Source organism: Vulpes lagopus, chromosome 6 (genome assembly GCF_018345385.1).
Source record: "Vulpes lagopus strain Blue_001 chromosome 6, ASM1834538v1, whole genome shotgun sequence".
Taxonomy (NCBI): domain Eukaryota; kingdom Metazoa; phylum Chordata; class Mammalia; order Carnivora; family Canidae; genus Vulpes; species Vulpes lagopus.
Window position 1 is genome coordinate 83,154,567 of NC_054829.1, and position 8,669 is coordinate 83,163,235.

The window sequence follows — 8,669 nt, forward strand, 5'->3', positions numbered from 1 at the left end:
GTGCCTGCTTGCGTGGATAGCCACTGTCTAATGAGAACTTTAATATGGTAATACTCTATATTAAAGAGAAGATCTTAATAAGAATAAGCTCTTACTCCATATATTTATTTGGTTCAGCAGTATTTTCAGGTCCCTACTCTGTGTGAAGCATAGTGTTAGAGAATGGAGTCAAAGCTGAAGCGGGAGGCAAAGTTGGTAGCCAGAAGATATTCATTGAAAGTTTCTGGATGTTGACTTGGTTCATGAGAGCACTCTATTTTGATCATTATAGGATTACTTTGTTATCTTCAGTTAAGCTTGTGTTTATCAGATATTCTTTTCAATGTTTTTGATGGTAGAAAGGATTAAAAAAAAGACATGGGACCCAGATGTCAACTGTAGTCACCTTGTCTATGAGATTATATAAAATATAGACTTTCCTATATTCTGTGAGAAGCTCGGTACTTGATACCGAGCTTGAAATCATGGTACTTTGTCATGATTTCAGCAAATTCCTATAAGTTTATATTACCAAACTCACTTTGACTATCTTCCTGGCCTCTCTGAATGTTCGATTTCATGAATGTTAAATCTTCTACACCTTTTTCTGCCAATGACAAATATGGAACCTGGCCCCTTTTCATGGATTTTTTCCTCAGATAACTCTCACGGGGAACTTGTATTGATAGCAGAATGTATTAAAGGTTTTAGAATGTCGGAAGGGGCTTATAGCTCAGAGGAACAAACAGCATAAAACTAAGTACTAATATCCTATTTTTTAAAATCCTTTAGATATCCTGGTTAATCAGCTTCTTAGGTAGGCCCAGACACCTGCCAGTTTGCCCAGCTTCCTTATCTCTCTCCCTTTCTCTTCCCTTTTCCCTTCTTCTTGCTCTACAGGCTTCTCAAATATTCCCTATTTTTTCCAGCTGAGAGAATCTTTTCACTTTCTCCAGCCAATCCTTAATCTCAGGGTCTTATTTTTTACATGTTAGTAGGCATTCAAAGTGTTTCCTTATATAATGACATTTTTTTTTCCCCGAAGTAACACCTTGGTGACAAACATTAAAATAATAGTCTTTCTCCTTGCTTTACATAAATCTTGATAAATTGTAACCTGGTTCTCTTTTCCTTCTTCTTGAACCCCTTTTTCCTTTTCTGTGGTATTTCCAAGGTTCCAAGTTCCTCTGGTGCTTAGAATTCCAATTGTAAGCCAATAGAGCATGGTGGAAACCATGAACGAGAACAAGCAAAGCCTATAAATATTTTTAATACTTCCCTAGGAAAACATAGAATGCTCTCTATGATTTTTGGTATAGGTCACCATGTAGATCATTGGCAAGCAAAATAACAATTCCATACCAAAAGTTTAGTCTAAGAAGGATGATTATTTAAATGTTTATGTTGTTGTAGCTCTGAACAAAAGATTCCAAGACTGTGAATCAGAGCATAGCAACACAAACTACCTCACCTCACCTTTCCCCTTCCAAAAAGGACTACCTTAACCTCTTGCCACCCTATATGAAACCCTGCTTCCTTACTTGTAAGAATAAGAACATGATGAGATTAATGGATTTTCACCAGGTAGGATTTAGTTTTACTTTAAAAGTTACTATAAAAAGTTAATTTGTAGGAAACTAAAGTTTTAACACATGCAAGATTGCTTAAACAGCTATTACTTTATTAAAAAGAGTAATACAAAGATCAATTAAAATCAATTTAGAAGTTAATTTAACTGTTATTTCCCTATTCAACTGATTTGCATGAAAATTTGAAAAAACAGGTAGTGATAAGCCTTAGAATTTAAAAAAAATTATTTACATTCAGTTAATTAAGCCTTAGAATTTAATTTAGGGTGAGTCTGCTGGTGATATATTCCCTCAGTTTTGTTTGTCTGAAAATGTGTTATTTATTTATTTATTTATTTATCTTTTTTTTTTAAAAAAAATAGCTTTATTGAGATATAACTGACATACAATAAACAGGAAATATTTGAAGTGTACACATTAGGAAGTTTTGTCATATGCATACAGATGTGAAACTATCACAATAAAAAATAGTGGACACATTCATAGCCCCTACTTTCTTCCTGCCCCTTGGTAATCCCTCTATCTTTCTGCACTGCCCCAACCACCAATCATCTTTTTGTTACTAGAGATTAATTTGCATGAAAATGTTTTTTTCATTTTGAAGGTCGTTTTTGCTGTGTATAGAACTCTAGATTTTGAGTTATTTCTTTTCAGAAATTTGAAAGTACTCTCCATGGCCTCCAGGTTTCCATCAAGAGGTCATCCCTCAGTCTATCTATGGCTCTGTAATATTTTTCCTTTTTCTTTTCAGCTTTTTTGAAGTGTAATTGACAAAAATCATATATATTTAAGGTATATCATCTGATGTTTTGAGATATATATATATATATATATATATATATATATATAAAGATTTTAAAAAAAAGACTTATTTGAGATAGAACACAAGAACACTCCCTGCTGAACAGGGGAGCCTGATGCTGGGCTGATCCCAGAATCCTGAGATCATGGCCTTAGCTGAAGGCAGATGCTTAACTGGCTTCACCACCCAGGTACCCCAATATACGTTTTTAAATAATCACCACAGTCAAATTCATCATCTTATGTTGTTGACATTTTTTTTGTGTATCCTAAGAATCTTAAGATTTATTTACTCTCACCAAATTTTAAGTATACGACATAGTGTTGTTTAATATAGTCACCATACTGTACATCAGATCTCTAGAACTTATTTATCTTGCATAACTGAAACTTTGTACCCTTTGATCAATATCTAACCCTGGAAACCATCATTTTTCTCTATGCTTCCATGAATTTGATTTTTTTAGGTTCTTTATATAAGTGAGATCATGCAGTATTTATCTTTCTCTGTGTGGCTTATTTCCGTTAGTGTAGCACCCTCAAGGTCCATCCATATTCTTGCAAATGAAAGCATTTCTTTCTTTTTTTAAGGCAGAATAATACTCTATGGTGTGTGTGTGTGTATATATATATATATTCCTTATCCATTCATCTGCCAACAGACATTTAGGTTGTTTCCATATCTTGGCTATTATTACTAATGTTACAAGGAATATGAGATTGTATAGTACTGATTTACTTATTTATTTATTTGGATAACCCAGAAGTGGGATTGTTGGATCACAGGGAGTTCTGTTTTTAATTTTTTTGAGGAAACTCCATACTGTTTTCCATAAAGACTGTACCAGTTTATGTTCCCAAAAATAATGTACAAGGTTTCCCTTTTCTCCATATCCTACCAACATTTATTATCATTTGTCTTTATGACGATAGCCATTTTAACAGATGTGAAGTGATATCTCATAGTTTCAATTTGCATTTCTATGATAATTAATGATGTTGAGTACCTTATCATTTTCACTTGTTGGCCTTTTATATGTTTTCTTTTGAGAAATGTCTTGAGATCTTTTGCCCATTTTAGAATTGGATTATGTATTTGCTATTGAATTGGTAGAGTTCCTTATATAGTTTGAATATTAATCCCTTATTAGATGTGTGGTTTGCAAATATTTTCTTTCGTTTAATAGCTTGCCTTTTCACTGTTAATTATTGCCTTCTCCGTGAAGAAACTTTTTAGTTAGATGCAATCCTATTTATCTATTTTTGCTTTTGTGGCTTGTACTTTTGGGGTCATATCTTAAGAAAACATTGCCCAGCCCAATCTCAAGGAGCTTTTTCCTTATGTTATTTTTTAGTAGTTTTACTGTTTCAGGTCTTACATTTAATCTGGACATTACTTTGGGTAGTGTGGACATCTTAATATTAATTCTTCCAATTTAAACACATGGGCTGTCTTTCCATTTATTTGAGTCTTCTTTTGTTTCCTCCATCAATGCTTTACAATTTTCAGTGTATAAGTTTTTCTTTTTATAATATATTTATATTTTTAAAATATCTTAGTGAACAAGGAAAATACTCCTGTGACTATGAGTCAGTTCAAGAAATATAACTTGGTCAGCCAACTCAGAGACAAGGCTGATGTGTGCTCACTTCAGCAGCACATGTATTAAGATTGGAACGACATAGAGAAGACTAGCATGACCCCTGTGCAAGGATGACACACAATTTGTGAAGCATTCCATAAAAAAAAGAAAAAGGAAAAAACAAAAAAGAAACAAGCTGGGATCCCTGGGTGGCGCAGCGGTTTGGCGCCTGCCTTTGGCCCAGGGCATGATCCTGGAGACCCGGGATCGAATCCCACGTCGGGCTCCCGGTGCATGGAGCCTGCTTCTCCCTCTGCCTGTGTCTCTGCCTCTCTCTCTCTCTCTGTATGACTATCATAAAAAAAAAAAAAAAAAAAAAGAAACAAGCTGACATATTCATTAAGTCCAGTAGGCAAATTACCTGGACCCACAATTGTTGTAAGCTTCAAGAAAATACTTTAATTTCTTATAAGATATTTTGATTTATTTTAGGGGCTCATGAAGATGCTTTAGTTTTTTTAAGAAAAAAAGGGAAATGTCTTAGCACACAACATTAATATATGAATGTATATACCTTTATAACAACATAGTCATAAGTTATAACTTATAAAAGTTTTTATGGTAATAGGAAAATGGGAAGGCAAAAAGTACCTCAGGCCCACTAGCATCATATTGTGTTCTTGCTCATAAGCATCCTAATCACTATCTCCTTACTCTCAAAAGTAATCAATATCTTAATTTTTATTATAATCTCTCATTACATTTATTTATTTACTTATCTATTTATTTATTATCTATTTATTTATTCATTCATTTATTTGAGTTGCGGGGGGTGTGGAGATAGAAAGGAAGAGGGAAAGAGACAGGCAGAGGGAGCATCTGAAGCAGATTCCATGCCCCCAGCACAGATCCTGGCATGGGGCTTGATCTCATGACCCTGAAGTCATGACCTGATCTGAAATCTAGAGTTGGTTACTCAACTGACTGAGCCACCCAGATGCCCCTCATTGTATTTCTTTATATCTTTATTACCCCAGTATGCATCCCTAAATACTAGTTTTATCTGGCATGTAAAAATCTTTTATAAATTTAATTTCTTTACTTGATAAAGAAAGATTCTTTCATCTCTTATCTTATCCAACGTTGATTTGTTGAAAAATTGAGTCCTGTGACCTATAGTTTTCCACTTTCTGGCTCTTGTTCATTGCATACTCAAGGGTCAGTTTAGTTTTCTTCTGTGTTCTATATTTTCTGTAAATGGTCAGCTGGATCCAGAGGTTCGATCCTAATTTGAGTTTAATCCCTTTGGCAATATTATGTAAGTGGTGTGGTGTTCCTTCAGGAAGCACCTCATGTCAGGTTGTCTTTCCTTTTGTGCTATTGGAAGCCCACTAGTTCTCAATTATACCAATTCTTATGTTAATGTTTCTCTGCTTATTTTGATTTTCTGAAGCTGACTATCCATTGATTCCTCAGGAGGGATTCATGAGCACACTGTTCTCTGAGTTCCTAATATTGTTAACGTTTTATCTGTGCCATTTATACTTGAAAATCATTTTTTTTATATAAAATTTTTAGTTCACATTTTCTTTCCTTAAGTGTTGTGATGATTAATTTTTGTGTCAATTTGACTGGGCCATGATGCCTAGATCTATTATCAAGCATTATTCTTGATGTTTCTGTATGGGTGTTTTTGATTTAGATTAACATTTATATCAGTGGAATTTGAGTGAGGCAGATTGCTCTCCATAATGTAGATGGACCTCACCCAATTAGTTGAAGACCTAAATAAAACAAAAGACCAACGTTTTCCAAACAAGAGGGAATTCTGCAGCACTGGAATTGCAATGTTGGCTCTTCTCTAGTCTCTAGCTTGCTGGTCTACCCTGCAGAGTTTAGATTTGCCAGCCTCCATAGTTGCATGAACCAATTCCTTAAAATAAGCTTTCTCTCTCTCTACACTTCTAGAGAACTCTGGCTAATACAAGTGTCTTAAATATATTACTCAGACTTATTTTTGTAATGAAGCTTGATGTTAAAATGTCTGAAAATCTTATTTTCTCTCCCCTGGGTGTCATTTTCTCCTTTTTCCAGATCCCTAAAGGAATTTCTTTTAAGCTTAGGGCTCAAGTTTGTACATGTTCTGATAGATTTATACCTAAGAATTTAATTTTTTTTGGAACTATTGTAAATGTTACTCATTTTTTATTTCATTTTCCAATTGTAAATTGCTAATATATAGAAATATGATTAATTTTTGTTTGTTGACCTTGTATGCTATAATCCTACAAAACATTTTAGTTGTAGGGGGTTTATTAAACTAAGCTTTTTAGGGTTTTTTTTTTGGCATATTCTACATAGACAATCATAGTATTTGTGAATAAAGACAGTTTTATTTCTTCTTTTTAAATCTATATGACTTTTATTTATTTTTCCTTTTATTCACTAGCTAAAACTCTATATGTTGAGTAGGAATGATGAGATTGGACATTGTTGCCTTGCTCTCAATCTTAAGGAAAAACAGTCTTTCAACATTAAATATGATGTTTAGTGTAGTTTTTGTGTTTTTTTTTTTTTTTTTTTTTTTGCAGATATCCCTTTTCAGATTGAGGATCAGGTTTTTTCTATATCCTCGTTTGCTGCAATTTTTATCAGAAATGGATGTTGAGATTTGCTTTTTCTGCATTAATTGATATGATCATACATTTTTGTTTAGATTGTTAATATGGCAAATTAGAATGATTGATTTTCAAATATTGAACCACCTGTGCATCCCTTTGATAAACTCCAAATGGTTTTGGTGTATGATTTTTTTTAATATTGCAGGGTTAGATTATTAATTTTTTGATAACTTTTGTATTCATGAGGAATCTTGTTCTGTGGTTTTCTTTTGTAGTTTGTTTAGTTTTGGTATCAAGGGTTTTAATTTACATTTATTTTATTAGAAAATATAGCATAGTAATCATGGCAGTTACACATTAAAAAATCTATAATATTTTCCATTGTCTAATAGAGTAAGTCTATAATAACTTTGATAGTATTCTATCTCACATCAGATTTTTTAATGTAGGGCAGCCCGGGTGGCTCAGTGGTTTAGTGCCGCCTTCAGCCTGGGGTGTGATCCTGGAGACCCGGGATCGAGTCCTGTGTCGGGCTCCCTGCATGGAGCCTGCTTCTCCCTCTGTCTGTGTCTCTGCCCCTCTCTCTCTGTGTCTGCCATGAATAAATAAATACAATCTTTATTTAAAAAAATTTTTTTAATGTATATGTCTTACTCTGTAAACTTTTCTATTCCTGTCACTTGTACCCTTTCTGCTACTTCAGTTTCCAGGTCTATGATGTCCTGATATCCTGCTTGCGGTTCCCCAAGCATGCCAGACTGTGACAGTCTTAGTTTTTTCACTAACCGTTCTTGTAACACCAGGAATATCCTATTTCAAGTCTATATGCTTAATAACCTCTATTTTGGGGGGCTGAGTTTTCTTAAAACTCCAAATGTTGTTGACTATTTCTCCCTCCTGCCTCTATTCTACTCAGTATCAATGCCTATTGTAGCACTTATTTATTTACAATCTCCCCTCCAACCCCCCCACCCCCCATACCCTGCACTGCACTGGTTAGTGAGTACTTTGAGGGCAGGGATTTGTCTTTAATTTCCAAGTACTTAACAAAGTCTGGTGCACCAGTGGTGTCCACTGCTTATTTGTTGATTGGATAAGTGAATAAATGTCTTATAGCTTCCAGTGTCCTCCAAGCTTACTGAGAGAATATATATTATGCTTTTATATTCCTCGATTACTGAGAAACTTTGCAAATTATATATATATATATATATATATATATATATATATATATATATATATATATTTGTTACTAACAGTTTTAACCTTTGACAGTTCCAATATTACATTATGGTCTCTATCATGAACATTTTCAACATATGTATATCTAATATATACTTATGAGTGTAAGTTTAAGAGAGTAAATGTAATTTATGATGATTTTAGAACTCTGGTTTCTAGACTGAGATCCTTGAACTCTAATGGGTTCAAATATAATAATGGGCATCAGTGAATTATTTTCTCTATTTTAAAAAATGTAATAGAACTATATATTAACATCTATGAGGTTGTCCAAATTAACTGAAATATTAAATTCTTTGCTTTTGACCATAATTTTGTTATACAGTAAATCAGAAACTTAGAATAACAGCTATGATCACTGACTAAATAAATAATATTTAATAATTACAACTTGGAACACAGAAGTTTTCAAAACAATATACATAGGAGAGCTTTATAAGAGGTTATTATCAGTGGAAAAATTATTTTTATGGAGAGATTTTTGTTATATATTATATTCCTATGATTATTTTTTCTTCTTTGTTTTGAAAGCTTTGTATTGGGAAATGTTTCAATAATTGAGTATTATGCTGAATAGGGTTTCCAGTGAATTGCTTGAGATCATATGCTTAAATTGCCCAGAAGGATAGACTAAGTTTACCAATTAAATTTCTTGAAAATATACAAACTTTTCCTGTAACTTTATGGTGAGTTGATATGTTTTCTGTGAATTGCTTTGACTTTTTGGTGAGTTCTAATGCATGCATTTCATCCTTCAGCAGCTCAAATTACAAAAATGAATCAATGGTATTTCTTCCCAAGAAACCTCTGCCTTGTCTCTGAAAAAAGACCAAAGGGATGTATATTCTGGTTGT

The 8,669-nt window shown here is 33.3% G+C and overlaps 1 non-coding gene across 1 annotated transcript; it reads left to right on the plus strand.

The window, feature by feature from the left end:
* The first annotated feature begins 4,011 nt into the window (after positions 1-4,011).
* Positions 4,012-4,117, plus strand: LOC121493996. The gene has a single exon (XR_005988644.1). It is a non-coding gene; the product is annotated as a U6 spliceosomal RNA (small nuclear RNA).
* The last annotated feature ends 4,552 nt before the right edge of the window (positions 4,118-8,669 follow it).